This window comes from Durio zibethinus, chromosome 13, assembly GCF_047325235.1.
Source record: "Durio zibethinus cultivar Kanyao isolate XHJ-2024 chromosome 13, ASM4732523v1, whole genome shotgun sequence".
NCBI classification, from domain to species: Eukaryota; Viridiplantae; Streptophyta; class Magnoliopsida; order Malvales; family Malvaceae; genus Durio; species Durio zibethinus.
In genome coordinates this window covers 12,990,045-13,000,451 of record NC_143174.1, presented here as the reverse complement: position 1 = coordinate 13,000,451, position 10,407 = coordinate 12,990,045, and the positions used below count along the sequence as shown (strand labels likewise).

Sequence of the window (10,407 nt, the reverse complement as noted above, 5' to 3'; positions counted from 1 at the left end):
CAAATTTTCAGATATATTGCTTTTAAGCTACTGTAGATTTTAGTTTCATCTACCTTTCTTTCCATTTAGATTATAACCTTAGATTGCATAATTTGTTCAATGAGAAAATATTTTTCTTTAGATTAATTATTTATCTTATTAGTAATGCAATGGGTGTGGTGAAAAAGAAAGACAGAGATGGGTTATTTTATTTATTATTTTATAGGTGAAAGTTCATGTTTGTTATATATCTTTTCAAGTAATTTTTTCTCTAATTGTTAATTTTGTTGTTTTGGAGGTTAGTTATTTTGATCGTTTATATTAAATGCCACACTTTCATAATGTCATTATACCAAAATCATTAGGTTTCAATTATTTTAGTGGGATTAGCTTAAGAATATCAAGTCTTAATGTACATATTAGTCAAATAATATATTTGTTAAAGGATTTTTTTTAGATTTTCTGATAAAAAAATCTTTGTTTTTTAGGTGTACGCAGCATGTCAATAACATGTACATATTAGTTGATCAATAATATGTACATTGAACTTAGATTATATGTACATTACTAAAAAACCGAGCTAAGAGATATTTTTTATATCATTTCACATTCATTTTCAGTTTAATATTTTGTGTTTTGTTCAAATTCTTTTTTTTTTTTAAGATTTCCCTTAGTTTGTCTTTCCACAATAAGATTGGAAAGTAAACTTTTTGTTATATGTTGGGTTCTGAAGTTTTGGTTTCTAACCTCTTTTAAGTAGGTGAATTGGCTGAATGCTTGATGCCGATGCTAACGGGGCACAAGTTGTCAAAGGTAGAAATATGCTTTCTACTAGTTTCACTTTCGTATGCATCTTCAATCCTAACTTCTTAATTATCTTTTTTGCGTCATGGACATGGATTATATTTTCTTAAAAATCGCTAGATAATCCATGATCATTTAACAGTTGTGCACTTAAGTTTTCTAGCTGTTCATATTTGTCAGTATGCTGTAAATATCTATAAAACATTTTAATAATCTTTGCAGTTCCAAGAAGCTAGACCTCAGCTTGAATATATAACTCATTGCCGAGGCTGTTGAGTAAGAAAAAAACAAAATGCATATTTCTAACATTTCCAAATAATCCGGATGAAAGGCAAATTGTTTTGAATGGATTTTGCTTTTCTTTTTAAAATTTGAGAGACGTGAACATTGTGTTATATTCTATAAGACTGCTGTTTGATTGGCATACTTTTCAAGATGAAATATACTCTAAAAGGCCAAAAAGGGCGCTCATACTAAACCCTACATTTTAGAAGGCGAGTGAAAAAAAATGTTTGAAGTCATGTTGTCTCATAATCGTGAATTTATTTTACATGAAAGCCTTTCCTTTTCCTAGCTAGATACTTGCTGCTATAATTTACTAGCTTCTTTTTTATCCTCTTTTGGGGTGGGAGAGATGAAATCATTATGGGTGTTTGATAAGCTTGTGGACTGTACTATAAATGTGGAATGTTGAAACCATAACCATATGTTGTGTTCTATTCTTCATAGAAACTGTAACCACTCTGTTCTGTTAATAGGTTTCCAACACTGGAATTCAATTACTGAAGAAACAATCATGTTTCATGTTGTTTCCATATGGATTTCTTTCTTGAAGGATCAAGGTTGATGAAAAGGGATGGATATAAACTATCATGTTATTTTGAATTGGATGTCTGTGTGCGTGTGTGTGTTTTTCTTTTTTTTTTTTTAATTTTATTCTGTGAGCGGGACATCTATTTTTAATATAAATTTTGTTAAAATCATTTGGTTGGTCTCAACTAAGTATATGTCTTTTGTTCCAAATATAAGCTTTTTTGAAAGAATACAGCATGATTTTATAGTAATCAAGCCTCTGACTTAAATAATGTCGAAGATTTTTATGACTTGCAGGCATGTTTATGCATCTTGTTAGTTATATGGATAGTATTCGCAGGTGGCCCTAGTATTGGACTTTACGCTAGTTATATGGATACATCATAGAACATTTTTGGCATTGTATACCAAGTCTCAATCTTCAGTTTTGGTGTAGTTCTTCCAAAGCTCATCCATAAAACAAACAATATAGAGAAAGTTTTGTTATGGGTAAAGTAGATTGATTCATGTTACTTCTTTAAAGAGCGGTTTCTAATTTCTTCTCTCATGCAATGCCATTAACTTGTGCAGATATCATCCGCCCATAGTTTGAAGAACGAAGCTCTTGTAGAAAGACATCAAAGTATTATGTTGCCTGTTTTGTCAACTTGCGCGATTGTACGAAAATTATATAAAATTAAAAATTTAAATCAGCTGAAATATTTTTCATCTATCTGTTGAGCAATAGGTGCACTGATTTTTTTTTTTAATTTTTATTTTTAACCATGGATGTAATAGCCAATGAATACAAAAGCAGTGGATGACTTGACTAGCCGATTGCTAAACAATTTATTTTCACTTTTACCTAGTTTGTATATATAATTCTGAAAAAAAGCTAGCACATCTATATAGTCCACATGTGATTTGATAAAATAGCAAATTTAATATGTTTTAGTTGGCTTACTATAATTCTACTATCTTGAAATACAATTCTAACAAAATATAGCAAGTATGAACACGTGCCATTTTCATCAACATAAACAAGTACAAAATAATAAATATTATTAATTAAGGAAGCAAAACTTGATTTATGTTATTACATAGCTCCAGTTGAGAATCATAACATGCCTAAAATCAACAACTTAAATTGCTCTCATTAATTACTATACGTCCATTCTAATTTAACATAACAATGCAATATTTTAATCATGTTAAATGATGTCTTTATAATGTAGACTCATGTGGACGAGTGGTGGTTTGATCCGACCATTAAATGCTTGCAAATGCTTAATTAAGAATACTCCACAATCATTTGCACTACAGTGTTAAGCAATAAAGTAGCAGTTATGAGTATCAACTATAATTTGAATGATAATAAATGATAAACTACAATAAAGAAATAGATAGTGAGAATAACAAAAACATTAAAGATTGTACCCTGTAGTAATGTACATATAACATAAGCTCAATGTACATGGTTGCCTAGATTTGATCAATAAGGATTTTGACATTCTAATGAGATGTACATATAATTATGTTTAGATATATATATCCTATAAACACTATGTACATATCCTATAAGTAATATGTGCATATCATATAAATACTATTTACATTTACATATCCTATAAGTACGATATACATATTCTGTAAGAAGATAAACTTGATCAATTAGGATTTTGATATTTAGATGAGATATACATATAGTTATACCTAAATGTACCTATCCTATAACTACTACGTATATATCTTATATGAAGACAAACATAATCAATTAGGATTTTGACATTTAGATGAAATTTGCATATAGTTATATGTAGATATGCATATAATTATAACTATATATACATATCCTATAAGTCAAACTTGTTCAATTAAAGATTTTGACAATTAGATGAGATGTATATATAGTTATACCTAAATGTACATATCTTATACCTAGATGTATGTTTACATTTCTTTTTAACTTGGAAATTGGACAAAGAAAACCTTCATGAAACTGAATATACATATAGTTTTAACTATGGTTTCAAATAGCGGTCGGATAGCAGTATAGCGGCCGCTATTTTGTGGTAGCGCTGGCTTTCGAAATCGCTATCCTCCTCTATAAAAATGAGAGAGATGAATCACATCAATAGCGTCTCTTTATAATCTCAAACAACAAAAAAATGATAAATAGCGATAATGTCGGTACGTTTTTTTTGCTATTGAGGGTTCTGTGATATTTTTTTTTCATTTTTATCACATGAAAATTCTAATACGTAGCAAAATAAAGACAAAAATCCATACCAAACCACAAGAATCAAAGAGATAGTGCTGCTTTTTCATAGCTTCTATACTTATCAATTGCAACAGATGAGAGTTTTTGATCTTTTCAACCTTGAGAGAGAAGGGCCCAAACTTGAAAGATAGAAAATTAATTGAAGCAGAGGCCATAAGAGTCTGGGTGCTGCATAAAGTTGGATGGATGGATTTGGCTATGGGTGGGATTGCATGGATGGAGAAGAAAATTAAAACAATGAACTAAGGCAGGGGATAAGGGAGAGTGGAGTAGGAGAAGAAGCATAGGAGAAGGAGAACATAGGGATTTTTAGGGGAGCAATCACGTGACTTTAAATTAAAATTAAAATTATTATTATTATTTTGTTTATATGCAAAGTTGGGAGGGAAAGCAATTAAATAGTGAAAATTAAGGATTTAAGAAAATTTTTTAATGATTTAGATAAAACTTGAAAGGAAATGAGATGATAAAAATGAATTTATTTTTATGAGATTTTTTAAAGTTATTCGTTTGAGAATTTTGTATGTATTAATATGGTTTAAAAATAATTAAATTTAAATGACTAAAATTTTACTAATTAATATTATTGTTAATTTTTTTTTTTGGTGTTTGATTAAAGTTTGGTTGTTAAATTTAATTTGTGAATTATAATATATTAAAATTTTCATCCATTAAATTTTAATTAAATTAATTTATGAGTTTAATTTCATGTAATTAAAAAAGATAGAAAAATATTTAATTTTTATGTGTAATATTATTTTGTCACTCTTATATAGTTATAATAGTGAATATCACGATATTCATAAATATATTTAAATAACTTTTAAATATAGATTAATTTGACTATAATGATATAATATAAAAAATATTAATAATTTATTTTCTCATATAAGTAAAGAAATTAAAATGTTCTAAATTATTTTAAATATCATAAAATAAAAGTTTTTACTATTACAAATATAATTTACTTTATTATATAATGAGTTGTGCAAAAATAAAAAAAAGTCATTACTACAATGGGCACAATGACCATTATCTTATCCGTTATATCTACAACCGTGATAAATATAACGTAACCGAAAAAGCGACCACAACTACGATTTAAATCTCTGGTTTTAACAAATGTACATATAATAAAGGCATAATGCACATATAATTTTAATTTCATGTACATCTATATAAGCTATTTTCTGCATTAATAACTTAAACTACTCATGAAGAAAAATACTATATTTATAATTTTTATAATTTATATATTAATGAAAATCTTATTTTGAACTCATATGAAAGTGAACAACTTACTCTCAACATATATCCTCATATCCTTTTTTTTATCTATTGGTAAATCAACATGTTCCCAGACCTCACATCAGATGCGCAGATCAAAAGACAGCAGCTCGAACTTAAACTGGAAATACATCCAAATATCTAGCACTATAGACATTCCAGTACTATCAATATGAGAAAACAATTATGTATAGCCTAATGTACGACAAACAGCACAAACTTTTAAATGAAGCCTTATCAACATTGTCTAAAAATCAAATTTTATTTGTGATTGTGCATGCAAATACTGTATCAACAAGGTTAAAATTTGCTTGCAGAAAATTTTTATAGCAGAAAAAAGCTACAGAAATATACTTCGATGTGCTGATAAACAAAATAGCATGTGCTTATTCAAATGATATAATAATTATACATTATTCACCAAAATTTCTAAAACAAAACCTTTATGAATGCCTGTCCCAAAAATTATTCAACTTGCACTCGATGCATATGAGCTCAAACTAGCATCATTAAGAAAAAGAGATGATTTTTGTCCAATTCTTCAAGTTGAGCACATCACAAGCACGATAGAACTGTCTATGCACAAAGTGATTTGCACACGCTAAAAAAAGAAATGCCTGCAAGAACAATGCCAATGAGTAATGACCGCCAAACTAAAAGCAGAAAAGTTCATACGTAAAACCTGCATTGACATGGTAAGACAACTTATTAAGATCCTTCGAAATTCTATATGTTGCATCTGATAATAAAGTAAATTCATGATATTTACCCTTAGAATCTGTATTTAAAGGATAAATTTCAAATGATCTGCTATTCTGAGAATGCAGGTTCTTAGATGCTTTAATATGATAGACTTTAAGATGCTTACAAAATTTGATATAAAGAATGCATGCGGCTGATCATAGCTTAGTCACAAATAAACAGTTCATGGAACTTGATAAAGGTGTTCTATCAATAAACTGTCTTAAACTACTATTGAAACAAAGAAAAGTCTACCATGCTTGAATGGAAATTGTTGAATGCCTCTTTGCTATAGGAGTTTTTTGTTATTATATTATCATACTGGCATAGGCTTCCCAATCACTAAAAAACCTAAATTTTAATATGAAAAACAATGTAAAAACTTTGCAAACATTAACTTTCCAATCCCACTCACTTCTTAAAGTCTCCCCAAAGTACAAGATGAAGATATAAACTATTCTGGAAAACTTCCCACTAAGCTCTTATACAAATTTTCATCCAAAAATTAGGTTCTTATTGCAATCAATATCCTTACCGCATAGTTCCACAGTATAATTCCAAAACAACAGCCAAAACTTCCCCTTTTTGTTGTGATATTCGAATTCATCCATACGAATCAATCCAGCATAAAACTTTAACAATTCAACAATAAATTGCATTCTCCCTAATCCTTTGAATTTCCTCAACAATCAATTAAACAATTGGATGATCATACTGATAATAAAAAATCACATAGGCATCAACTAAATTATGAAGAAAATAAAAAAGGAAGGGAGGATTTTTGTTCTCAACACCAGTGTAGTACGCCTGGAGGCTATCGGGATCGCTGTCAGAATCGAGTCTAGACCGCCAGTTCAGATCTGAGAGAGTGTGTATGCAGCTGGCGCGGCTGATCAAGGGCTTCGCTGGTTTCTTGTCACGTGAGGCCATTGATTTTGTCTGATTATTGGTGGACACGGGGGGGAGGGGGGGGGGGGGGAGCATTTTCAAGTTTGGTAATTGGCTTTTGCTTTAGCTCGAATGCTCGATTTAGATAAGAAAAGAAAGGAAAAGGAAGTAAAGACTTCAACTTCAAACTCAAAGTATATGCTTCTCCAAAACAAGTTGGAGCTGTAAACTTGGTCAACACTTTTGATAAAGTTTTTATTTGCTAATCTATTGATTCACTTTTTAACCTCGGAATATGGATTTACACTATCTCTAAACTTAGTAAAAGTAATTAATTGTTTGCTAATCCAATCTGGATTTTGAGAAATTCCTTCACTATTTCAATCTATTTTCTACACTTTAGAATGCCTAAATATGTCAATATTATCAAAGGTGAGTCCAAGGAAAAATTTTACAATTAAATTTACTTTGACAAATTATCTCTATTCAAATCATAAAAATAGTTCAATGAAATTGGTTGTATTTATCATAATCCAATTATTTATAATGAGCTAATTCCTCCCAATATGTCATTTGCAATCCTAGTATAAAAGCATGCTTTTAGGAAAATCTGCAAAAAAAAAAAAAAAAAAAAAAACCAAAGAAAAAAAAAGAAAAAGAAAAGATTTTCTTGAAATGAAAAAATGCAAAAAAAAAAAAAAAAAAGTTTATGCATTTCTTCACCCAACGAAATGTTGTCTTGAAACATGCGAAAAAAAAGAAAATACGTGGTTGTCACCTAAAGGTGCAGGCTGGATATCTTTTCTCTTGAGAGAGGGAGATAGAGAGAACCCATAGTTTTGATAACAAAGGAATTTAGGGGTTCAGTGTAATCAATCTCTCCCTATACGATAATAAGAATGGTACTGTCTCCATCCTTTTTTTTTTAATATCCCAAAATTATATATATATTCTTGAATACTTAAAATTTTTATTTTATATTTTAAAATTATTTTATAATTTTATAATTATTTAAAATTAAAAATCATAAAACTTTAACTGTATAAAAAATTTTAAAATTTAATATTAAATATATCACAGTCAAAACTAAGTAATAAAAAAGGAAAAACAGTGTTATTTTATTATTAAGTAGATTTTTTATAAAGCAGTACACGGAAGTTTTGTTCCCTTGTTGCCCTAAAATAAGAAAAAAAATATTAATTAATTAAGCATTAACACCTGGCTTTTCTTTAAACACTCTTTTAATTCCATTATTATCCTATTCTTGCTATAATGGTGAAGCTACCCGAATTAAACTATTTTGGGTTAAGATCTACTTAGCAAAGTTTGTGTTTTACAATCATAATTTTTGGTTATATTTCTAGATAATTTTTTTTAAAGGTTTTAATATATTTTTAAATCCGCTATACTATTATTTACATTAAGAAGATATTACAAATATAAACTCTATCAAACCTCAATCTCCAAACACTAATTTCAATAACATATCAATTAATCAAACATTAGTCTATTTATTTCTAGATAGTTAAATATACAAAGATATGACAAAATACTTGATAATGGCTGAAAAAAACACTAAAGAAAGAATCATCAGATAATAATAATAATAATAATAATAATAATAATAATATTATTATTATTATTATTATTATTATTATTGAAACAAGAATCCTGTACATTGATTAAAATAATAATAATAATATTGGAACAAGAATCCTGTACATTGAACATGAAATCTACAGAAGCAGGTGTTAAAATAATGAAGTGTGCAAAGCGCTTATATATCAAATCTTTCAAGTGGACATTCTTCATAGCTACTATAGATTCTCAAAGGATAAGGTGGACACTCCAGAAGTCCAAATATAAGGACAAAATAAAGGAATTATCCATAAAGAAAAATTGGGGCCTCGTTCTGGCCAGGTATCCATAACTTGGTAAAGGGATTCTAGTGCGACAACCACTATTCATCCCTAGCATCCTGGCAGACAATTGCCAGAGCTGAACGGAAGTATAAAACAATCTGTTTCTCACTTAGATAAACAAAACTATAGAATCGCCCAATTTTCAAAAAATATACAACTTAAATAAATCATCTTTTGTTCTCTCGTCCATCCAACATGAATTAAAACTTGGAAATGAAAATTTTCCCGAAACATATAAGATGTAATAGGCAACTGGTCAGTCTCCTGCATGGCAATTGGGAAGATAACTAAGAAGCGGTTTTGAACTAAGAAGCAAACTTTCACAAGCCTGCACGTCAGTCTGTTGCATTGCCAACAATTCTTGTCCAGAAGGGAATGTATTAATGCTCTCAATGGCAGCGCCAAAGATGGATTTCCGGAACAGCTCATCTTCAACCTTCATCAGAAAAGAACTCGAGAAGCCTTATGACCGCATCCACGCAAGGTGGACTGTTTTCCAAAGCAAGAGCAATAGCTTCTTTTACAATCTCAGGATGGAAAGTAGGGGCTTTCATCTCCTCAATACATTGTAGGGCTTCATCAAGTAATCGGATATTGAAATATTCTTCAAGCAGAGACTTTGTTTTTGTTTGAATATCTGCAGGATTTGATTTTGTTGCAGTACCAACGGGCTTCTTAAAAGAATTAACTGCAGCTGCTGCTGATACAACAGGCTTGGGATTCACAGGTTCAAAACTTGGAGATTTTCATGGAGGCACATCACTGCTCTGCAACAAGAGACTTGATTTCCCTGCTACTATGCCACCACTACCTTGAGGCAGAAACTTTGAATTAATGGAAGGTGATTTGCTGGTGAAAGGCTGCTGCACACGCCCAGCAGGCTGAGGACACGGTCATCACCCCTTGACATTGAACGAGAATAAGTAATCTCCCAGTTATCAGCATCAAGCCCAGGCACTCCAGGCATCTTCCTGATTCCAGGCATCATACCCCAGAGCCAGGTCGGGAATGTGTGAAACCCCCAGGGACCATACCCCCTAGAGCCCCACTATTACGACCACTTCTCATGATTGCAGTTGCACCCGGTTGCAGCCCCAGATTCTTCTCTGATTCAGAATGAATTGCAGTAATCGTCTTTGCTTTGACCAGCCAAAACAGGATCAGGAAGAATGTCAAATACTCCCACAAATGTTTTAGATAAATAAAGAATAAGAGGATAAACAACCATATTAGCTTCTGAAAAAAAAAATTAGACAAATTTAAGGGTTGGTAATTTGCTTTGCACTTCAGGAAACAGGTGACTACTAAAGAATATGTAGGATAGAGGTTTGGTGATTTGCACTTATGATGTCTGATGCAGTAGAATAATGTGAGGCAAAGGAATGGACAAAATATGTCTATTGATGAAAATGCTTAGAAGTTAACAGAATATGTTTATAGAAGTTAACCTCTTCCTGTCTAGACACCCAGTTGTTGGCTCGCAAATCAAGAACATCACGAACCATGAACCTTAATCGTGGAACGAGTTGTGGATTTGTTGTCAGCTCCTTCAGCCTGGTAAAATAGATATCATGACACGCCGAGATTTTTGGCTCTCATCCAACTGCTTCCCAATAGTGTTAAAAAACTGACATATAGCCTCTACATTCTCCTCAGCAGGGCATGTTCTACCATCATGTCCCAAAAGCTCCTGCACCACATAGAAACATGGTA

At 30.6% G+C, this 10,407-nt stretch overlaps 1 long non-coding RNA gene and 1 pseudogene across 1 annotated transcript; both read right to left on the bottom strand.

Moving 5' to 3' along the window:
- Positions 1-5,449: 5,449 nt before the first annotated feature.
- Positions 5,450-6,842, bottom strand: LOC149515357 (uncharacterized). The gene is made up of 2 exons (XR_016326865.1): positions 6,679-6,842; positions 5,450-5,825 (listed from the first exon to the last, which is right to left on the bottom strand). It is a non-coding gene; the product is annotated as an uncharacterized LOC149515357 (long non-coding RNA).
- A 2,063-nt stretch (positions 6,843-8,905) lies between these two features.
- The window catches only part of LOC111303996 (eukaryotic translation initiation factor-like), a 55,688-nt pseudogene continuing 54,186 nt past the window's right edge, over positions 8,906-10,407 (bottom strand).